The sequence below is a fragment of the Dama dama genome, chromosome 7 (genome assembly GCF_033118175.1).
Source record: "Dama dama isolate Ldn47 chromosome 7, ASM3311817v1, whole genome shotgun sequence".
NCBI lineage: Eukaryota > Metazoa > Chordata > Mammalia > Artiodactyla > Cervidae > Dama > Dama dama.
The window spans coordinates 28,576,948-28,601,460 of record NC_083687.1 but is presented as its reverse complement, the minus strand read 5'-3'; the positions used below and the strand labels follow the sequence as shown (position 1 = coordinate 28,601,460).

The following is a 24,513-nucleotide window of genomic DNA, read 5'->3' as shown; positions in this document are numbered from 1 at the left end:
GTTCCAAGCAGTTCCATTATAGATTTCCATGAAAAATTTTCTGATATGCAAAACAAAACATAGACATGTACAGTTAGATTCAATATTCATTCTTACTACTCTTTCACCCCAAAAGAACCCACTTTGATTTTTCTTCTCCCATCTGGAGGAATTTAAGGTTGTCTTTTTGTTCAAAAAAACAAAACATGTTTTTTAACATCAGCTATGTTTGTGATATTACACTAGTTGTGATTGGGAACACATCGAAGCAGAATTACACTTTCTTTGCTCAGGAAGGCTCCCTACAGTTATATGATGTATTAGTTGGCTCTCCAGGAGTTCTTGTCCTTAAAAGTTTAAGTACACCTTAGAAAAATGGCCAATGAATGGTTGGTTAAGTTAATTTAGCCATAGAGGACTGAACTAGGAAAGAAAATTTGTGGAGACTTTTTATGGATCCTAATCAAAACCGCAAAAGGAAATAGAATTTAAAATTTGCAGAGAGTTTAAGGGGATTCTGCAACCATATCAAGCATACTTGCTTTCACATTATAGAGGTCCCAGGAGGAGACGAAAGAAAGGAAAAGAAAACACATTTGAAGACATAATGGCTGAAAACTTCTCTACCCTGGGGAAGGAAACAGGTATCTAGCCCAGGAAGCACAGAGTCATAAGTGAGGTGATTTCAAAGAGATTTACACTAAGTCATTTAAGAATTAAAATAGCAAATGGTAAGGATAGAGAATATTAAAGGAAAGAGAAGTCTTTGCCATAAAAATTCTTTCCATTTAGTTTTCCTACTTGCCAAATATCAGGTCTTCCTTGGTGGATCAGATAGTAAAGAATCTGCGTGCACTTTGGGAGACCTGGTTTGATCCCTGGGTTGGGAAGAGCCCGTCGAGAAGGGAATGGCAATCCACTCCTATATTCCTGCCTGGAGAATTCCATGGACAGAGGAGCCTGGCAGGTTACAGTCCATGAGACTGCAAAGAGTCGGGCACGACTTTGCTAAATAAGTCAGACAGATAAAGAGATGTTGTATACTTTCATTTATATGTGGAATCTGAATAATACAACAAACTAGTGAATGTAACAAAAAAGAAGCAGACAGAGATATAGAGAACAAACTAGTGGTTATCAGTGGGGAGGTGAAAAGGGCAATATAGGGATTAGGGCCAGGGAGATACAGACTATTGGGTGTAAGAAAGGCTCAAGAATGTATTGTTTAACACTGAGAATATAAACAGTATTTTGTTAATAACTGTAAATGGAGAGTAACCTTTAAAAATTGTATAAAAATTTTTAAAAAATCTAAACCTCCAACCTAATATCTGATGAAAATAGAAGCAAATGAAATCCATGAAAAGTAGAAGGAATAAAATAATAGAGATTAAAGTAGAAATAAATTAACTAGAAAATATATGATATAGCTATTCCACTTTCAAGATAAATGAAATCACACATCTATACAAATACTTTCCCAAAAATTACATAGCAGTTTTATTTACTATCCAAAAAATGGAAACAAACTAAGTGCTTGTGAACAGGTTAGTAGATGAATCAATTGTGACATATTCATATAATAGGATACTACTCAGTAATAAATAACATGGATGAATATCAAAATAATTACTGACTTGAAGAAGCCAGAAGATAAAATAAAGACATAGTGTGTCATTCCATATTCACAGAAATCTATATAAAAGAATGTGTGCTGTGTGCTTAGTCACACAGTCGTGTCCAGCTCTTTGCCACCCCATGGTCCAATGTCCATGGGGATTCTCCAGGCAAGAATGCTGGAGTGGGTTGCCAGGCCCTCCTCCAATATAAAAGAATAATTTTTATATAAAACATAAAAAGAGACAAAAATGGTCTGGTTTCCTCAAATTTGTATTAAAAAATCCATAGTGATTTTTTGAGGATTTCTTTTTATCAAAACAATCTTGTGGCACTGTATGCATATACAATATTTTACAAACAAATCTCTAAAGCACAAAAACTACAAAATATCTCCATATATAGTTGACAATGATGCAGAAGCATATTTTGTGATAGAAGGAATAATGGTCTTCTAAAAATGCCCACATACTAATCTTTGGATTCTGTGAGTATGCTATCTTATACAGCAAAAGGGATTCTGCAAATGTGATTAAGCTGACATCCAGATGGGGAAGCTATCTTTGATTTTCTGGGTGGGTCATATGCAACCACAAGGATAAGTGAAAGAGGGAGGTGGAATGTCAGAATCAGAGGAGGTGTGAAGAAAAAAGAAGGCAATGTGTGGAAGAAAGGGTACATTTAAAAATCATGTAACCTTCAGTCTGAGAGTCAAATTTAAATATTATTTATACACCTTCTCAGGTGATGCAGTGGTAAAGAATCCGCCTGCCAACGCAGGAGATGTGAGTTCGATCCTTGGGTTAGGAAGATTCTCTGGAGTAGGAAATGGCAACCCACTCCAGTATTCTTGCCTGGAAAATCCCAGGGACAGAGGAACCTGGAGGGGTACAATCAGTCATGCGGTCGCAAAGAGTTGGAAGTGATTGAGCATACGCAAGCTTCAATCTGAGAGATACATTTTTCCAGGTGGCGCTAGTGGTAAAGAACCTGCCTGTCAAATAAGGAGACATAAGAGACATGGGTTTGATCCATGGGTCGGGAAGATCCCCTGAAGGAGGAGATGGCAACCCATTCCAGTATTCTTGCCTCGAGAATCCTATGGATGGGGGAACCTGGAGGGCAATAGTCCATGGCGTCTGAAAAAGTCAGAGGTGACTGAAACGACTTAGCAATATGCCTAGGACCATAAAGAAATTCAATGGAAGGTGAAAGTCCAAGGGAAAAACTGAAAAGCTAAAAAAAATAGCAGTAGTGAATAAGTAGATGTAAATAGGGCAATGAAACTCATCTTCTTTTGCTTCTGAGCAGTTTCTTGACAAAGCTGTGCAGAAAAGATCGAATTCAGTCAATAAAATGAGGAAGCAGATAAATCATTCAGTTTGGTGATACAGGTTCCCAAAGCAACGTCTTCTGACAAATCATAAGTGGGAGCATTCAACAATGACAGAGTGACAAAAGAGAAATTATGATTTTGATCTTTTAAGATGTTAATAAAGATTCCTTAAGAATGTCAGTTAAAAAGAATTTCTCTGAAGTAATAGTCAACAAAAAGAAATTCCCTGGTGGCTCAGGGGTTAATGTGTCTGCCTGCAATGCGGGAGACCTGGGTTCCATCCCTGGGTCAGGAAGATCCCCTGGAGAAGGAAATGGCAACCCACTCCAGTATTCTTGCCTGGAGAATCCCATGGACGGAGGAGGCTGGTGGGCTACAGTCCACGGGGTCACAAAGAGTCGGACACGACTGAGTGACTTAACTTTTTAACTTAACTTGGATACAGTTAGGCTCCTTGAAGATTTGGAAAAATTAAAATGAGTGCTTCAAGGAAATGCTATATCAGAAATTGCAACAAGTAACCAAAATCTAAAAAGCTTTGAAGAAGCTATTCTACAAATAGTGATTTCAGGCTCTATACATCAGTACTTCTCATCTCAACATCTTTATACCTCGGTAACTCTCATCTCAACATCTCAAAGAATATGGTAATCATTGGAGTTCACTAAACAAAAATATTACTCACCTCTCTCTGTATTGATCACTAAAAGCAAAAGAAAAATTATGGTTAGTAAGCAAAGTAAAAGTGAAAGAAATAGAGCAATGGGACAGATTAAAGTTGAAGAATAAAAGTTATAAAAGATTAAGATAGAACAATCTGGTTACCAACAAAGTTATATAAAATTGCCATTTTCTTGAAGTCATGGATAGAAAAGAGGAAATTTAAAAATAAGTATGTAAATGCCAGTGGGGACAAAGAATACAAAAATGTACTGAAAAATTCACAAATAGGATAAGCACTAGGATAACACTAAAGAAAAATATTACTCATGTTCTCTGTCTGTATTGATCACTAAAAATCAAAAGGAAAGTATTCTTCATTTACCTAAACATAAGAATAATTCAGAAAATTTGTGTTTGTGTTCTAGAGAGGTGTTCAGTTCAGTCTAGTCTCTCAGTTGTGTCTGACTCTTTGCAACCCCATGAATGGCAGCATGCCAGGCCTCCCTGTCCCTCACCAACTCCTGGAGTCTACCCAAACTCATGTCCATCGAGTCGGAAGTGAGAAGGCTAATTTTCAGTTTGTTTCTCACAGACTATTTCACAGATTTTATTTCTGCCTCTTGTCTATAGTGTATATACTATTATCATTCTGAATGACTTATATGGACAAACATCCATCACACTCTTGCCATTGCCATTTACATATAGATTGCATTGTTTTCAACTTAATGTAAATGTATAGCTTTTCAAGCACTTTTGAAAAGACTATCCTTTCCCCATTGCTGAAAAATTAGTGGGCCTTATATGCATGTGCTCTTTTCTGGGCTCTATTCTGTTTCATTGGTCTATATGTTTGTTTGCATGACAGTTCCAAAGTTCCATATCATTTGGATTAGTGTAATTTGAAATCAAGGAAGGGTTATATCTCCATTTTATTCTTGTTCAAGATTGCTTTGGATCTTTTGTGTCTTTTGTGGTTTCACTGATTTTTCTATTTCTATGTAAAATACCATTGAGATTTTATTATTATTTTTTTTTTATTTTATTTTATTTTTTATTATTTTTTTTTTTCCAGTGGGTTTTGTCATACATTGCTATGAATCAGCCATGGATTTACATGTATTCCCAATCCCGATCCCCCCTCCCACCTCCCTCTCCACCCGATTCCTCTGGGTCTTCCCAGTGCACCAGGCCGGAGCACTTGTCTCGTGCATCCCACCTGGGCTGGTGATCTGTTTCACCATAGATAGTATACATGCTGTTCTTTTGAAATATCCCACCCTCACATTCTCCCAGAGAGTTCAAAAGTCTGTTCTGTATTTCTGTGTCTCTTTTTCTGTTCTGCATATAGGGTTATCGTTATCACCTTTCTAAATTCCATATACATGTGTCAGTATGCTATAATGTTCTTTATCTTTCTGGCTTACTTCACTCTGTATAATGGGCTCCAGCTTCATCCATCTCATTAGGACTGGTTCAAATGAATTCTTTTTAACGGCTGAGTAATATTCCATGGTGTATATGTACCACAGCTTCCTTATCCATTCATCTGCTGATGGGCATCTAGGTTGCTTCCATGTCCTGGCTATTATAAACAGTGCTGCTATGAACATTGGGGTGCACGTGTCTCTTTCAGATCTGGTTTCCTCAGTGTGTATGCCCAGAAGTGGGATTGCTGGGTCATATGGCAGTTCTATGTCCAGTTTTTTAAGAAATCTCCACACTGTTTTCCATAGCGGCTGTACTAGTTTGCATTCCCACCAACAGTGTAAGAGAGTTCCCTTTTCTCCACACCCTCTCCAGCATTTATTGCTTGTAGACTTTTGGATAGCAGCCATCCTGACTGGCGTGTAATGGTACCTCATTGTGGTTTTGATTTGCATTTCTCTAATAATGAGTGATGTTGAGCATCTTTTCATGTGTTTGTTAGCCATCTGTATGTCTTCTTTGGAGAAATGTCTGTTTAGTTCTTTGGCCCATTTTTTGATTGGGTCATTTATTTTTCTGGAATTGAGCTGCAGGAGTTGCTTGTATATTTTTGAGATTAATCCTTTGTCTGTTTCTTCATTTGCTATTATTTTCTCCCAATCTGAGGGCTGTCTTTTCACCTTACTTATAGTTTCCTTTGTAGTGCAAAAGCTTTTAAGTTTCATTAGGTCCCATTTGTTTAGTTTTGCTTTTATTTCCAATATTCTGGGAGGTGGGTCATAGAGGATCTTGCTGTGATTTATGTCGGAGAGTGTTTTGCCTATGTTCTCCTCTAGGAGTTTTATAGTTTCTGGTCTTACATTTAGATCTTTAATCCATTTTGAGTTTATTTTTGTGTATGGTGTTAGAAAGTGTTCTAGTTTCATTCTTTTACAAGTGGTTGACCAGTTTTCCGAGCACCACTTGTTAAAGAGGTTGTCTTTTTTCCATTGTATATCCTTGCCTCCTTTGTCAAAGATAAGGTGTCCATAGGTTCGTGGATTTATCTCTGGGCTTTCTATTCTGTTCCATTGATCTATATTTCTGTCTTTGTGCCAGTACCATACTGTCTTGATGACTGTGGCTTTGTAGTAGAGTCTGAAGTCAGGCAGGTTGATTCCTCCAGTTCCATTCTTCTTTCTCAAGATTACTTTGGCTATTCGAGGTTTTTTGTATTTCCATACAAATTGTGAAATTCTTTGGTCTAGTTCTGTGAAAAATACCGTTGGTAGCTTGATAGGGATTGCATTGAATCTATAGACTGCTTTGGGTAGAATAGCCATTTTGACAATATTAATTCTTCCAATCCATGAACACGGTATGTTTCTCCATCTGTTTGTGTCCTCCTTGATTTCTTTCATCAGTGTTTTATAGTTTTCTATGTATAGGTCCTTTGTTTCTTTAGGTAGATATACTCCTAAGTATTTTATTCTTTTTGTTGCAATGGTGAATGGTATTGTTTCCTTAATTTCTCTTTCTGTTTTTTCATTGTTAGTATATAGGAATGCAAGGGATTTCTGTGTGTTAATTTTATATCCTGCAACTTTACTATATTCATTGATTAGCTCTAGTAATTTTCTGGTAGAATCTTTAGGGTTTTCTATGTAGAGGATCATGTCATCTGCAAACAGTGAGAGTTTTACTTCTTCTTTTCCTATCTGGATTCCTTTTACTTCTTTTTCTGCTCTGATTGCTGTGGCCAGCACTTCCAACACTATGTTGAATAGTAGTGGTGAGAGTGGGCACCCTTGTCTTGTTCCTGATTTCAGGGGAATTGCCTTCAATTTTTCACCATTGAGGGTGATGCTTGCTGTGGGTTTGTCATATATAGCTTTTATTATGTTGAGGTATGTTCCTTCTATTCCTGCTTTTTGGAGAGTTTTAATCATAAATGAGTGTTGAATTTTGTCAAAGGCTTTCTCTGCATCTATTGAGATAATCATATGGTTTTTATCTTTCAATTTGTTAATGTGGTGTATTACATTGATTGATTTGCGGATATTAAAGAATCCTTGCATTCCTGGGATAAAGCCCACTTGGTCATGGTGTATGATTTTTTTAATATGTTGTTGGATTCTGTTTGCTAGAATTTTGTTAAGGATTTTTGCATCTATGTTCATCAGTGATATTGGCCTGTAGTTTTCTTTTTTTGTGGCATCTTTGTCTGGTTTTGGAATTAGGGTGATGGTGGCCTCATAGAATGAGTTTGGAAGCTTACCTTCTTCTGCAATTTTCTGGAAGAGTTTGAGTAAGATAGGTGTTAGCTCTTCTCTAAATTTTTGGTAGAATTCAGCTGTGAAGCTATCTGGTCCTGGGCTTTTGTTTGCTGGAAGATTTTTGATGACAGTTTCGATTTCCTTGCTTGTGATGGGTCTGTTAAGATCTTCTATTTCTTCCTGGTTCAGTTTTGGAAAGTTATACTTTTCTAAGAATTTGTCCATTTCATCCAAGTTGTCCATTTTATTGGCATAGAGCTGCTGGTAGTAGTCTCTTATGATCCTTTGTATTTCAGTGTTGTCTGTTGTGATCTCTCCATTTTCATTTCTAATTTTGTTAATTTGGTTCTTCTCTCTTTGTTTCTTAATGAGTCTTGCTAATGGTTTGTCAATTTTGTTTATTTTTTCAAAAAACCAGCTTTTAGCTTTGTTGATTTTTGCTATGGTCTCTTTAGTTTCTTTTGCATTTATTTCTGCCCTGATTTTTAAGATTTCTTTCCTTCTGCTAACTCTGGGGTTCTTCATTTCTTCCTTCTCTAATTGCTTTAGGTGTAGAGTTAGGTTATTTAATTGGTTTTTTTCCTGTTTCTTGATGTAAGCCTGTAATGCTATGAACCTTCCCCTTAGCACTGTTTTTACAGTGTCCCATAGGTTTTGGGTTGTTGTGTTTTCATTTTCATTCATTTCTATACATATTTTGATTTCTTTTTTGATTTCTTCTATGATTTGTTGGTTATTCAGAAGCGTGTTATTTAGCCTCCATATGTTTGAAGTTTTAACAATTTTTTCCCTGTAATTGAGATCTAATCTTACTGCACTGTGGTCAGAAAAGATGACTGGAATGATTTCAATTTTTTTGAATTTTCCAAGACCAGATTTATGGCCCAGGATGTGATCTATTCTGGAGAATGTTCCGTGTGCACTTGAGAAAAAGGTGAAGTTGATTGTTCTGGAGTGAAATGTCCTATAGATATCAATTAGGTCTAGCTGGTCCATTGTGTCATTTAGGGTTTGTGTTTCCTTGTTAATTTTCTGTTTAGTTGATCTATCCATAGTTGTGAGTGGGGTATTAAAGTCTCCCACTATTATTGTGTTACTATTAATTTCCTCTTTCATACTTGTTAGCGTTTGCCGTACATATTGCGGTGCTCCTATGTTGGGTGCATATATATTTATAATTGTTATATCTTCTTTTTTGATTGATCCTTTGATCATTATGTAGTGTCCTTCTTTGTCTCTTTTCACTTCCTTTATTTGAAAGTCTATTTTATCTGATATGAGTATTGCGACTCCTGCTTTCTTTTGGTCTCCGTTTGCATGAAATATTTTTTTCCAGCCCTTCACTTTTAGTCTGTATGTGTCTCTTGTTTTGAGGTGGGTCTCTTGTAGACAGCATATATAGGGGTCTTGTTTTTGTATCCATTCAGCCAATCTTTGTCTTTTGGTTGGTGCATTCAACCCATTTACATTTAGGGTAATTATTGATAGGTGTGGTCCCGTTGCCATTTACTTTGTTGTTTTGGGTTCACATTTATAAAACCTTTCTGCATTTCCTGTCTAGAGAAGATCCTTTAGCATTTGTTGAAGAGCTGGTTTGGTGGTGCTGAATTCTCTCAGCTTTTGCTTATCTGTAAAGCTTTTGAATTCTCCTTCATATCTGAATGAGATCCTTGCTGGATACAGTAATCTAGGTTGTAAGTTATTCTCTTTCATTACTTTCAGTATGTCCTGCCATTCCCTTCTGGCCTGGAGGGTTTCTATTGATAGATCAGCTGTTATCCTTATGGGAATCCCTTTGTGTGTTATTTGTTGTTTTTCCCTTGCTGCTTTTAATATTTGTTCTTTGTGTTTGATCTTTGTTAATTTGATTAATATGTGTCTTGGGGTGTTTCGCCTTGGGTTTATCCTGTTTGGGACTCTCTGGGTTTCTTGGATTTGGGTGGCTATTTCCTTCCCCATTTTAGGGAACTTTTCAGCTATTATCTCCTCGAGTATTTTCTCATGGCCCTTCTTTTTGTCTTCTTCTTCTGGAACTCCTATGATTCGAATGTTGGGGCGTTTCACAGTGTCCCAGAGGTCCCTGAGGTTGTCCTCATTTCTTTTGATCCTTTTTTCTTGTTTTCTCTCTGCTTCATTTATTTCCACCATTTTATCTTCTACCTCACTTATCCTATCTTCTGCCTCCGTTATTCTACTCTTGGTTCCCTCCAAAGTGTTTTTGATCTCATTCATTGCATTATTCATTTGTAATTGACTCTTTTTTATTTCTTCTAGGTCTTTATTAAACAGTTCTTGAATCTTTTCAATCTTTGTTTCCAGGCTATTTATCTGTAATTCCATTTTGTTTTCAAGATTTTGAATCATTTTTATTATCATTATTCTAAATTCTTTTTCAGGTAGATTCCCTATCTCCTCCTCTTTTGTTTGACTTGGTGGGCATTTTTCATGTTTCTTTACCTGTTGGGTATTTCTTTGCCTTTTCATCTTGTTTAGATTGTTGTATCTGGAGTGGGCTTTCTGTATTCTGGAGGTCTGTGGTTCCTTTTTGTTGTGGAGGATTAACCCAGTGGGTGGGGTTAGACGATTGGCTTGTCAAGGTTTCCTGGTTAGGGAAGCTTGCATCAGTGTTCTGGTGCGTGGAACTTGATTTCTACTCTTTGGAGTGCAATGGAGTGCCCAGTAATGAGTTTTGAGATGGGTCTATGTGTTAGGTGTGACCTTGGGCAGCCTGTATGTTGATGTTCAGGGCTATGTTCCTGCGTTGCTGGAGAATTTGCGTGGTATGTCTTGCTCTAAAACTTATTGGCTCTTGTGTGGTGGTTGGTTTCAGTGTAGGTATGGAGGCTTTTGGACAGTCACTTATTACTTAAAGTTCCTTGTAGTCAGGAGTTTTCTGGTGTTCTCAGGTTATGGGCTGAAGTCTCCTGCCTCTGGATTTCAGTTTTATTCTTCCTGTAGTCTCAGGACTTCTCCAACTATGCAGCCCTGATAAGAAAACTTCTAGGTTATTGGCTAAAAGATTCTCCCCCGTTAGGGACACCCAGAGAGGTTCACAGAGTCACATGAAGAAGAGGAGAGGGAGGAGGGAGATAGAGATGAACAGGAGGAGAAAAAGGGGGACTCAAGAGGAGAGAGACAGACCTACACAGCTGTCTGTTCCCAGAGTGTTCTCCGTAGCCCAGTCACCTACAAAGATTCAGAGAATTGGATTGGGAAGAGAAGGGGAAAGGAGGAAATAGAGGTGTTCTGAGGTAGAAAACAGAGAGTCAAGATTGGGAGAGAATAATCTTCGGTTTAAAAATAGGGCTTCTCTTCTTTTTTTTTTTTTTTGTAAGGTTATAGTGTATTGAAAATGAAAATTACGGAGTAGTAGAGGAGTACTAGAGGACTTTAAAAGAAATAAGAGAAAAAGAAAAATAGAAAATAGAAGAGAAAAAGGAAAGAAAAAAAAAGAAAAAAAAAGAAAGAAAAAGAAAAAAAAAAGAAAAAAAGAAAAAAAAAAAAAAGGAAAAAAAATTTTTTTTTTCCCCCTAATTAAAAAATCGTAAAAATCTATGGAAATGAAAGTTAAGGAGTAATGGGGGAGTAATAGGGGATTTTAAAGGAAAATAAAAGAGAAAAAAGAAAAAAGAAAAAAAGAAAAAAAAATAAAAAAAATAAAAAAAAGAGAAAAAGTAAAATTATATCTAGGAGTTTCTCTGGAGCTGTTGCGGTCAGTGTGGGTTCGGCTCAGTTTCAGATAGCTCCTCGTTCCAGCTTACGCTCCTCGATATCTACAGGCTCCTCTGGTGTAGACAATGTTTCCTAGAGGGATTTTAATCTGTTGCACCAGTCCCTTCTGAAGCGGTTCCCTTTGTTTATTTGGCTTCTGTTTGCCGGTCTCTTCAGAGCCTCATTTCCGCCCTGACACAGGCGGGCGGAGGTGGACTCTTATTCAGGTAGCTAGTTCCGTCGCTCTGCGGGAAGGGGTTTGCGCCGCGGGGCTTGCGCCGCGGGGATGGGCTGGGGCTGCCAGGAGGGGCTGACGCTGCTCTCTCCTCTGCGCTGCTCAGGCTCCTGGCTGTTCTATATGGAGCGCGCACCGCGCTGCGCGAGGTTCCAGCCCTCGGGTGTTCCACAAAAGCGCGGAAGGAAAAGCTGCGCCTGCTCTCTGTGCCTTCCCCGTCAGAGCAGTCCAGGCAGCCAGGGGCTTGGTGGGCGCACTCTCCCCAGGTGTGGCGCGCCCCCGCCCTTCCGCGGACCCAGTCTCAGTTTCCGCCGGCGCCAGTCGGGTGCGCGCGCCTTCTGCCCTCCGCGTCCCCAGCCCCAGTCCCCGCCCGCGCCGGTCGGGTGCCTGCGCCCTGTGTCTCGCCGCGACCTTCCTCTCCCCCCTGCCTCCTGCCTCCGGCGGGGCTGGGCCGGTCCGCAGCCTGCGAGCTCCTCTCTGGACCCTCTCGGTCTCTTTGTTCTGCGAACGGCCGGCAGTGTGTTCGGGCCGGCTAATTTACTCTCTCTCCTTTGGTCTCCCACAGTTCAAGTTGGCAACTCACAGAAGCTCCCTCCGATTGTCCTCAGGGCACTCAGGCCCGGACCCTACCCCAAGCAATGCCGCCTAAGAGCTCCCGGGACGGATCTCCGTCCTTAGCTCTTTTGTCTCACTTTTTATCTTTTATATTTTGTCCTACCTCCTTTCGAAGACAATGGGCTGCTTTTCTGGGCGCCTGATGACCTCAGCTAGCGATCAGAAGTTGTTTTGCGAAGTTTGCTCTGCGTTCAGTTATTCTTTTGATGAATTTGTAGGAGAGAAAGTGGTCTCCCGTCCTACTCCTCCGCCATCTTGGCTCCTCCCCCCACCATTGAGATTTTAATAGGAATTTGATTGAGTCCGTGGATTACTCTGGGTAGTATGGCCATTTTAATACTGTTAATTCTTCCAATCCATGAACATAAGATATTTGTCCATTTATTTGTATCTTCTTAAATTTCTTTAACCAATATTTTGTAGTTTTCAGTATATAGATCTTTAACTTTCCTTGTATTTGTATTTGGTCAAATGTATTTTGTTCTTTTTGATGATTCTGTAAATGGGATTGTTTTCTGTAAATGGGACTGTTTTCTTGGTTTTTTTTTTTTTTTTGGATATTTTGGTTTTAATATAACGATATGGTACTGAATTTTGTGTTTCTTTATCTTGAAAATTTATATAATTTGTTTATGAGTTCTAGAAGTTTTTTGGTGACATCTTTATGGTTTTCTACATGTAGAAGCATGCAATCTGGGAATAGAGACAATATTACTTTTCCTTTGTGATTTGGATAGCTTTAATTTTTTTATGTGTAATTGCTCTTGCTAATATTTCCATTACTAGGTTGAATAGAAGGGAGAGAATGGGCATGCTTGCCTTGTACAGGATCTTAAAGAAAAAGCGTTTTCCTATTAATTATAATGCTATCTTTGGGCTGTTTACATATGGCCTTTATTGTGTTAAATTCCTTTTATATCTATTTTGTTTGGAATTTTTCTTTTTTTAAAGCATGAATGGATGTTGAATTTTGCCAAATGCTTTTTCTGCATCTATTGAGGTGATAATGTTGTTGATCTGGGTACATGGAACCAATCTTGTATCCCAGTGGTAAAATCCCATTTGGTCATGGTGTATAGTTTTTTGATGTGCTGTTGAATTCAGTTTGCTAGTTTTTGACTGAGGATTATTACATATATGCCTATGTAGTACTAAAAGAGAAGTTTATAGTTATAAAAGATTACACTAAAAATATCTCCAAAGTTTTAGAAAAATGATCTCAAATAAATGATGTTATGTCTCAAGGAACTATCAAAAGAATAAACTAAACTCAAAGTTAGCAAAAAAATGGTGATAATAAGGTTCAGTGCAGAAAACAAAAACAATGAAAAAGATTAACTAAACAATAACTGAGATTTTTAAAAAAAGATAAAATTTGCAAGCACTTAGCTAGACATGATTAAGAAAAAAGAAGACTCTAATAAGTAAAACAAAAAATAAATGAGACATTAAAAAAAGATCTCTGAGAGATTTTTTTAAAAAAGGATCCTAAGGCTTGTTGCTCATCTGTATATTTTCTTTGGAAAAACATCTTTTCAGTTCTTCCGCCCTTTTATAAATCAGTTCTTTTTAATATTGGGTTCTATGAATTGTTTATATATCTTGGATATTAACCCATTTGGTCATATCACTTTTGAATATTTTCTTCCATTCAGTAGGTTGTCTTTTGTTTTGTACAAAAACTTTTAAACTTAATTAGGTTCCATTTGTTATTTTTGTTTTTGTTTCCCTTGCTTGAAGAGAAAGTTCTAAAAAAATATTGCTAAAACATGTCGAAGAGTGTACTGCCTATGTACTCTTCTGGAGTTACATGGTTTCTGGTCTTACATTAAGGTCTTTAATCCATTTTGAATTTATTTTTATATATAGTGTGAGAAAAATGTTCTAATTTCATTCTTTTACAGGTAGCTGTCCAGTTTTCCCAGCATAACTAATAAGGATTTAATTTGCAACGTGATAGATATAATTAGAGACATTACTTTGCCAACAAAGGTCTGTCTAGTCAAGGCTATGGTTTTTCCAGTGGTCATGTATGGATGTGAGAGTTGGACTATAAAAAAAAGCTGAGCACCAAACAATTGATACTTTTGAACTGTGGTGTTGGAGAAGACTCTTGAGAGTCCCCTGGACTGCAAGGAGATCCAACCAGTCCATCCTAAGGAAGATCAGTCCTGGGTATTCATTGAAGGACTGATCCTGAAGCTGAAACTCCAATACTTTGGTCACTTGATGCGAAGAGCTGACTCATTGGAAAAGACCCTGATGCTGGGAAAGATTGAGAGCAGGAGGAGAAGCGGATGACAGAGGATAAGATAGTTGGATGGCATCACCAACTCGATGGACATGGGTTTGGGTGGACTCCAGGAGTTGGTGATGGACAGGGAGGCCGGGTGTGCTGCGGTTCATGGGGTTGCAAAGAGTCAGACACAAATGAGTGACTGAACTGAACTGAACTGAACTGAGAGCTAATTAACAATGCTCTACATTATAGGTGAACATTGTTAAGAGAATAAATCTTAAGAGGTCTCATCACAAGAAAATTTTTCCTATTTTATAAATATGTATGAGATGAGTATGTTCATTAAAATTATTGTGATAATCATTTCATGATAAATGAAAGGCAAAAGATGCCTTTCCTTATGCCTTAAATGTATACAGTGTTGCCTATTAACTTTAAATACCCTGGAAGAAAAAAAAATTGAAAAAAAGTAAAAATTTACTGTGGATTTAAAAAAGAATTCATACAGATTAGTCCTAATTCTGCCTGGTTAATCCCCTCAGTTGACTGTTCATCAAACTAGATAGTCCATTATATATTTGAAAGTAAAATAATTGCTACATTTCACAAAGCTTTCCTTTCCCTATGTCTTTTATTTATTTAATCATTCTCTCTCCATTAGAGTTTGTGGACTCTGCAGATTCTGGAAAATATAATCTGATATCTTTGGCAATGTTGATTCCCAGAGTTAATACAGATTTTATATGACCACTGAATGATGAAATGATAAAGTGAGTTTATCAGATATGGTCCATAGAAATTACTTTCTTCAGATATGCTAAAACACTGTTCAGATCTTTTCTGGCACCATGCAGAAGTCTAGTATTATAAATATTCAGATCTATCACTTCACTCATTTTTTAAACTTACCATATCCCATAGCAGCCAAAATGTCAGTGAATGATTTAATCATCATGTCAGATGTGAAATATGGAACTCCAGAGATCTCTTAGTTGGCTCCTATATACAAAAGTGTGTTTTTCTTCCCTTCTTTCCTGTAAACAGAAAAATCACAGCTCAGGTCCATTTTCTCAGGAATGCTGACCTCCATCATTCCCTGAGGAGTCAAGGGAAGATTGCTGGGTCTAGGTTGGCCCACGGTGGGAATTCAAGGAGGGGTTGGGATGAGAAGGAGCTTCTCTCTTGGGTCCTGTGCTGTGAGTGAGGTGACCTCTTCCGACAGCACCAGAGCACGGGAGTGAGGGAAGCTCCGCCTGACCACAGACCTGCTCTCATTCCATCTTCCTTCCCAAAGGAGGTATGAGAAGCTGGAAGAGGTAAGAAACATCCCAGACCTTTAGAGGAATGTTTGCCTGAATGAATTCTTGCATTGGTTTTGGATGAGAGATTGAGTTCAGGGGAGGAAATGCAGATGAAAGACTCAGTGTTCTCATCTGACACAGAAGAAATGCCTCTCCACGATAGACAGTGATGGAAAGAAAACCGAGAGATGTAGAGATAATGTAAGGAACATGAAATGTATCCAGAACCACTAGAGATAAATAAGTTCTGAGGACCAGAGAGAGTAAGATAAAAGCCTACTATCTGAGATTGGAGAGGATTACAGCTTTTCTAGAAGAAACTTTAATGTGTTTTAACTAGGGAAAGAAAGAAATCAGAACAAAGATAGACAAATCATGAGTCAAAGATGCGAAATTTAGGTGCTTTTTCTTAGAGTCTCTGCTGTCTCTATTGACCTTTCTCAGATCCTTCACACACACACACACACATACACACACACACACACTCCACCAGTGCCCTTCTTCTACGTGATAAAAGTTTCTTTTTACACTTACCTGGCTTAATCACCAACAGAAAATATCAGTTTATTAGCACACACTGAACATCTCTCTTCTCTTAAGCCTCCTCTGAAATACTGAAGCCCTAGAAGCGTCAGTCAGACCACTCAGTTGCTTCCCCTCTATGCACTCCAACCAACAGGAACAGAAACATAGCACAAAAATACAAGGTAGCTGGAAGGGGGCTTTAGATTGCACTTTGCTCTTCTCCATTCATGAGACCATAATAAAAACCTCACATGACCATAAAGTCAAATATTTAATCCAAATAGGTATGTGCTCATATGAACATACACACAGACTGCCTCTTTCCCCTTCTTTTGTTGCTTTTGTTATTATTTTAAAGTTCATAGCATACAGTAGAGATTTAAATAATACATTCTCACACCAGCTTCTGAGATTTATGTATTTATCTTAATCAGAGGAAGGAATGTGTATATATGCTACCTCTACAAGTTTTGCAGTCTTATTAATCCTACGCTTTATGGAAAATCTACCCAGGACATTGAAAATAGCTGATTTCCACATCTTCAGCCCTATAAATATTTCTAGCCCTTTCATTCAAAAAGCTGCTGCAGATATTGACAATCAAGAGTTTATTTTCTCTAGGATATTCCCACAAATTACATATTTTCAGACCATAAAATTAAATTAGAACTCTAATGATTGCTCTAGGCAAGAGTACAGGGACCATCAACCTTTCATGTGTTGTTGGAACATCTGCATTCAGTTTAATCCATTAGGACAAAAACTAAATCCTTGGGATCATGAACTGAATTTATACAATATCTCCTTGGTTCCTAGCATTTGATCCCTGCTGCTGCTGCTAACCACTGTATTTGACCTGCAAGACTCCCAGGCCCCATACTTATGTCAACATCATGCACTTCTTAGGCCTTGAAGCTATTTCCTCCTGGTCTAAGAATGCTCTATGTGGTCCTGCCTCTCACATGGCAGTTTGGGTGACTTAGTGCAGCAAATTCCCAAATGTACCCCCTCCTGCTGTCATATTAGAGAAAATATCCACACAGTAACCTCTGCAGATGAAAACTTCTTAACTATGCTATTTGGAGGATGTTCCCTGGTGGCTCAGAGGATAAAGCATCTGCTTGCAAGACAGGAAACCTTGGTTTGATCCTTGTGTCGGGAAGATTACCTGGAGAAGGAAATGGAAACCGACTCCAGTATTCTTGCCTGGAGAATCCCATGGATGGAGGAGCCTGGTAGGCTACAGTCCATAGGGTCACAAAGAGTCCGACACGACTGAGGGACTTCACTTTCTTTCTTTCTTTTAGATGAACAGATTTCAATGGTCTTGAAAGCATAAGGGACACCAGAAAGGCAAACACCTCCCAAAACCCCTCCCCTGCTTTGGAGAATTTCATGGACTTGAAGGACGTTATGGCCTGCACCTGTGCAGCACCTGTGGATAACACATCTCTTTGAGCCTATCTGCTGCTGCTGCTGCTAAGTTGCTTCAGTCGTGTCCAACTCTGTGCGACCCCCTAGACTGCAGCCCACCAGGCTCCGCCCTCCCTGGGATTCTCCAGGCAAGAACACTGGAGTGGGCTGCCATTTCCTTCTCCAATGCATGAAAGTGAAAAGTGAAAGTGAAGTCACTCAGTTGTGTCCAACTCTTCGTGACCCCATGGACTGTAGCCTACCAGGCTCCTCTGCCCGTGGGATTTTCCAGGCAGGAGTACTGGAGTGGGTTGGCATTGCCTTCTCCATGAGCCTATCTAGTGATTGCTAATAACTCTCTTTTACTGGACAAATTGTTAGCTCTGTGGCCAATGTCAAACAAAAAATGTTAAATAGGAAAAATCTAAGGCAAAAAGTAATAGCCAACTCCTACTATAAAAGTTCCATTAAAAATATTGGGAATTTCTACCACTCTTGGGATTCCCAGGTGGTGCTAGTGGTAAAGAACTAAGCTACCAATGCAAGTTGATGTAAGAGACGTGAGTTTGATCCCTGGATGGGGAGGATCACCTGGAGGAGGGCATGGCAACCCACTCCAGTGTTCTTGCCTGGAGAATCCCATGGACAGAGAAGCCTGGCAGGCTGCAGTCCATAGAGTCACACTCAGCTGGACATGACAGAAGTGACTTAGCATGGACACATGCAACCCCCCTACTATTCTAAGCTGTTCAGATGGGATATTTGGCTACTGCTGATAGAGGAATGGGAATTTGTTTCTCTACCACTTACCTTCATGGAGAGCTCCAAAAAAGAAGAAAATTATAAAGACATTTCTGGAGTTTTTTTTGCTTTAAATCCTGAATTCCCTAGGTAAAGACAACTGCTTAGGTTTCCCTGATTTGGGACTATATCTTGTTCCCATATATCAATATTCTGTCTGTGTAATTTTCCTTCCATTTTAGATTCTGGCATATATATATATATATATATATATATATATATATATATATATGTTTATATATATTCTCCAACTACATAGTGATTCCTGAAAATTTATTTCAAATAATAGAATTCAATCACATGTCAAATCAAGGGACAATAATTTATTTGTCTTTCCTAATGCTCAGGAGACAATTTCCTTGATTGCAAGCTTGTTTTAGTTTGGTTTGTTTATACTGGCTTGCACAAATTGAAAGAGGGTAAAAAACTAGTAAGTACGTTTAGAACAAATGAACAATTGAATGAGTGAATTTCATTTTTCATTATATTTACTGTCTTTACCATTCTCTTGCCACTAATATTTCAAAGTAATTCATATGGAATAATCTGCAAATTGTTTTCCCCCCAGAGTTTGCTGATTTTCTCTTCTCTGTTTGCTCTTCATGAACTTTCTGCTGAGTGTCATAAGTGTAAGGCTGTCACGGTTAACGCCATGACAGGCAGCCTAGATTAGGAGTAGGCCTGGTTTCCTGGGGTAACATAATTATCAGGCCTCCTGGAGCTAGCCAATCAACATATGCCTAGCAAGGAAAAAGGGAACCTATCAGGGGAAAGCTGAAAGCCCCACGTTGAGCCAACAAAAATTACCTTGCAACTGTGTAACCAATCCACTTGCGCCAACTACCTGCTGCTTTTTTTGACCTGATAAATACCCGAGAGAACTGGGGCTCGGGGCCTTTCGTCCTCACACACTTGGTGAGGGCGGGAGGCCCTGGCTCGAGTCAGTAATAAATTCCCCTATTGCAAGTTGCATTGTTTTGAGGAGTCTTCTTTCCCGACCGGGGACTCGGACTACTGGCAGAACATTTGGGGGCTCATCCGGGATCCCTTGACCGGGGAAGAATGCTCTTTGGAACAAAGGGGAAAAAGGACAGGTAATAGCACTGGTGCTCAGACAGGTCTAGAAAAGCCCAGAGTAAATCCGAGGCCCTGCTCTGAAGCAGGAAGGTATCTGGCGCAGAAAAGCCCAGAGTAAATCCGAGGCCCTGCTCTGAAGCAGGAAGGTGTCTGGCGTGAAGGAAAGCTTTCCATGAAGGAATGGATTGGCCGTTCCGGCTGGCATGAGGCCGAGGCCAGCGAGCACGCTGGAAGGCAGCCAGCTCTGCGGGAAGGAGACCTCCTCTCCTAAGCCTGAATCTGGAGAACAGTGGACGCCATTCGGTAAGGTGACCCTTTTTCTAGAGGATCTGTGTTGTCGGCCGATATGTGTCTGTCTATGTGTTTTTCTGTATAACTGCCGGCATTGTCTCCTGTCTCGTTGTTCTCTGGTGTGTCGTTGTCTACTTCTTCCTTTAAAGCCTTGGAGCCTCATTTCTGTTTCTGGGAGTTTCAGTGAACAGGCGGACAGTTGTCGGGGCAACTGACAAGTCCCAGCCAGGGCTACTCCCTGGCGGATTCTGAAGGCCTCCCAACAAGTCAGCCCCAGTAACAGGAGCCCCAGAGGGTGAAACTCTTTTCTTTTTTCTCTTATTCTAAACCGAGAATCTGGCCAAATAAAAACCCGTCTGTGTGGGCACGGGACAGGGACTTAAGAGCCGATAGGGGGCCTGCCACTGGAAGACTCTCATGAAAGGATAAGGGGGTCACGGAATGGGCTAGAAACCCTTAGGGTGCCCGCCCCCAACAAGAAAACTTCCGTGCAACGACTAAGGCACTCAAATAGTTCCACGAAGCATACCACAAGCCCCACCTCCTGGCCGCCACCACTCCCGATAGGATTTATTGGTGGTAATTCTCGATGACTTTCTTCTGACTCTCGCTATGGGGCAAGGAAAATCCACCCCACTCTCTCTCATGACTGATCATTTCTCGGATGTCAGGGCTAGAGCATTTGATCTGTCGCTACTGGTTACAAAGAGTAAATTAATAACCTTTTGCTCTGCAGAGTGGCCCACCTTCCAAGTTGGATGGCCTCCAGAGGAAACTTTTCAACCTTCTATTTTTTGGGCGGTGAAAGAAAAAGTTATGGCTCCTGATCCCTGGGGCCACCCGAGCCAAGTCCCATATGTTATGGTCTGGCAAGATCTAGTAGAAGATCCACCTGAATGGTTAAAACCTTTTGTTCACAAACTGCCTGATTCTCCTAAAGTATAGGCCCTGGTTATGGAAACTCCCACTGCCCCAGAGGAAACCAAGAAGAATCAGGGCCCAAAACCGGTCTTGCAGGAATCCTCGTACCGGAACCTGATTGACTTGGAGATGGAAATTAGGCCCCCGCCATATGCCCCTCCTCTGTTGCAGGTTCCCCCGGGGGGAAGAGCCCTCCACCCCCGCCCGATGAATCAGAAGGGATATAGGAACCCCGACCCCGGAGAAGGAATAGAGGAAATAGGGGTGGGCAGGATCATGGGGACCCAGAGTTACCTTCATCTACTGTACAGGCACTCCCCGTCCGGGTGGGACCAGCTAACCCGGATGGAGAGTGAACCTATCAGTATTGGCCCTTTTCCACGAGTTATCTATATAATTGGAAAACCCCAAATCCTCCTTTTTTGGAGAAACCCCAAGGCCTCATTGACCTCTTAGATTCCATTTTGTTCACTCATAACTCCACCTGGGATGATTGCCAGCAGCTGTTGCAGGTGCTCTTCACCACGGAAGAATGGGAGCGAATCCTGGCAGAGGCAGGGAAACGGGTCCTGGGGGTCGACGGGAGACCAACCGCCCAGCCTCATCTCGTGGACGAGGGGTTTCCTCTGTTGCGGCCTAACTGGGATTTTGAGCGAGTGGAAGGTAGGGAGCCTCTCCGAGTGTACCGCCAGACTCTAATGGCAGGCCTGCAGGCCGCAGCTAGGAAGCCGACAAATTTGGCGAAGGTAAATTTAGCAAGGCAAGAGCCCACTGAGAGCCCGTCAGCCTTCCTAGAGAGGCTAATGGAAGCCTTTAGGCAATATACACCCATGGACCCCCAGGCTGAGGAATCACGCGCTGCAGTTCTACTAGCGTTTGTGAATCAGGCAGCCCCAGATATTAGGAGGAAATTACAACAGATAGAGGGGTTAGGAGAATAGACAATACAAGACTTACTGAAAGCAGCTGAAAAGGTATTTAATAATAGGGAAATCCCAGAAGAAAGGGAGGAACGACTTCGTCGGCAGAAAAAGAGAGACCAAAAAGGCAGGCCCTAAAAAATGATCAGTGTGCTTACTGCAAAGAACGGGGGTACTAGAAAAATGAGTGCCCTAAGAGGGACCCAAAGAGAGGAACAACCCAGAGAGAGAGAATTTCCCCTGGAACTCGAGTTCTATATGCGGGGGAAGACAGTGACTAGGGGAATCAAGACTCTCCCTGAGTCCTGGGTAACCATCCATGTAGAGGGGAAACCCCTTGGCTTCATGGTGGACACTGGCGCCCAACACTCTGTTTTAAATAAAAAACTGGAACCAATGTCTAAAACAAAAAACCATCTTGGTGCAGGGAGCCACAGGGACACAAAGATATTGTTGGACCACAGAACGGAAAGTAAATCTGGGGACCCATCAGGTGTCCCATTCGTTTTTGGTGATACCAGAATGCCCAGCCCCTCTACTTGGATGGGACTTGTTGACTAAAGTTAATGCTCCGATCCATTTTGACCCTGGGGGAATGTCAGTCACAGATGGACTTGGACAGCCAATACATGTCTTGTCTCTAGCTTTAAGAGATGAATACAGACTTTTTGTGCCTAAGCCCTCAGAGGTTATAGCACCAGATATACAACAGGGGGTCCACAAATACCCGTTGGCATGGGCAGAAACAGCAGGAATGGGACTGGCTAAACGGAGACATCCGGTCGTCATTGAACTAAAAGCTGAGATGACTCCTGTGAGGGTGAGGCAATACCCTATGAGCCAGGAGGCTCGGCGGGGGATCACTCCCCACATTCGATGGCTCATGGGTGCCGGAATTCTCAAGCAGTGCCAATCCCCTTGGAACACCCCCTTACTACCGGTGAAGAAGCCAGGGAGCACGGATTACAGACCTGTCCAAGACCTACGAGAAGTCAACAAGCGGGTGAGTGACATACACCCTACTGTCCCCAACCCGTATACCCTCCTGAGCAGTCTGCTGCCTGAGTACACTTGGTACACTGTGTTGGACTTGAAAGATGCTTTTTTCAGCCTACCCCTGGCAGCCCAGAGCCAGAAGATATTTGCCTTTGAGTGGACTGAGGGGAAAGGCCAACCGGTAGTACAACTAACTTAGACCCGCCTCCCACAAGGGTTCAAAAACTCCCCTACCTTGTTTAATGAGGCTTTGAGTGAGGACCTCTATGAATATCAGACTCGCCACCCAGAGGTCATCCTGCTGCAATATGTGGATGACCTTATGTTGGCTGGAACCACAGAGGAGGCATGCAGCTGTGCCACTGGTGACCTCTTACAGACTCTAGGCACCTTGGGATATCGTGCTAGCGCAAAGAAGGCACAAATATCCCTGCAAGAGGTCACCTATTTGGGGTATAAGATCAGGCAGGGGCAAAGGTGGCTAACTCAGGCCATGAAGGAAACAATATTGCAGATACCAGAGCCCAAGACCCCCCCGCCAGGTGAGAGCGTTTTTGGGGACTGTTGGATATTGTAGGCTGTGGATCATGGGGTTTGCTGAGAAGGCCCGGCCCTTGTATGAGGGAAGTAAAGAGACCCCAAACTGGACTTGGACTGAGCCAATAAAACAGGCTTTCCAGACACTCAGACGGGCCCTACTAGAAGCGGCCAGCCGGGACTACGCCGCCCCCATATTAGCCATGGGACTTCCACCTCCTGGTATGGGGACTCTGCCGCCAGTCCCCGACTATTCCCTCCCTGACCTCGTTTGGATCAACGAGAATACGACCCTCCAGAAGGATGACAAAGATGGATGGTACCGAGATCAAAACAACAACCTGATATTGCCTGCCATCCTGGGTCATCACCTATGTGAACACCTGCACACAACTACACACTTGGGAGAAAAAAAGACCTTGACACTTCTCCAGACGGCCTGCCTGAAGTTCCCTTGACAAAATGCAACTGTACGAGAGATAATCCAGGCTTGCAAAGCGTTCCAGCTGATGAGGACAGGGAAAAGGCAGCACAGTGGAACGAGGTACTGAGGGGAAGAGCCAGGGCAACACTGGGAGATAGATTTCACTGAGGTAAGGCCAGGCAAGTATGGGTATCGCTATCTGTTGGTTCTGGTAGATACCTTCTCGGGGTGGGTAGAAGCCTTCCCCACTAAGGGAGAGACAGCAACAGTGGTTGCTAAAAAGATCTTAGAAGAGATAGCGCCTAGGTACGGGCTGCCAGTGACTATGGGCTCTGATAACGGACCTGCCTTTGTGAGCCAGATTGTACAAGGGCTGGCCCAAGCTCTGGGGACAAAATGGAAGTTACATTGTGAATATAATCCCCAGAGCTCAGGACAGGTTGAGAGAATGAATCGGACCCTAAAAGAAACTCTGACAAAGTTGGTAATAGAGACTGGTGGGGACTGGGTGACCCTCTTTCCCTTTGCGCTCTTTCGAGCGCATAACACCCCTTATAAGCTGAATCTTACCCCTTTTGAGATTCTGTATGGAAGACCCCCTCCCGTGTGTCCTATATTTGAGGGAAAATGCCTACCACCCCCTACCTTGGGACAATTCCAAGAAACACTGATGGCATTAAGTAAGGTGCATAGCCATGTTTGGAAATTGATTCAAGAGATACACGAGGGAACAAGCAAGGGGACCATCTCCTCACATAATATTGGCCCGGGTGATTGGGTTTGGGTAAAACGACACCAATCTAAAGCATTAGAACCTAGATAGAAAGGCCCTTATGTTGTTCTCCTTACCACTCCTACTGCTGTTAAGGTCGATGGGATCGGGCCCTGGGTTCACTGCAATCACGTGTGGCAAGCCACCCTGGAAGAACAGGAAAAGGCGCAAGCAGAATGGGAGGTAAGACCTCACCGGTAAAATCCTTTGAAACTGAAACTCGTACGACGGGAGCCCTCTTAACTCTCCTGCTGATAACAGTTTTCATCGGCCCAGGAGCAACCAGCCACAACCCCCATCAGCCAGCTAACCTGACTTGGGTGATCTACTATCCTGAGACTGGAGAAGTGCTTAATTCGAGCTCCAACGTGGCCTCCAAAGGGACATGGTGGCCAGTACTGACCTTTGATTTGTGCGTGCTGGCAGCTGACGGTAATGGGTTTGGTCCCCACCAACT

At 41.3% G+C, this 24,513-nt stretch overlaps 1 long non-coding RNA gene across 1 annotated transcript; it reads right to left on the bottom strand.

Annotated features, from left to right (window-relative positions):
* On the bottom strand, positions 1 to 16,033 carry LOC133059087 (uncharacterized). The gene is made up of 3 exons (XR_009693482.1): positions 15,914 to 16,033; positions 14,988 to 15,112; positions 1 to 40 (listed from the first exon to the last, which is right to left on the bottom strand). It is a non-coding gene; the product is annotated as an uncharacterized LOC133059087 (long non-coding RNA).
* Positions 16,034 to 24,513: the final 8,480 nt, after the last annotated feature.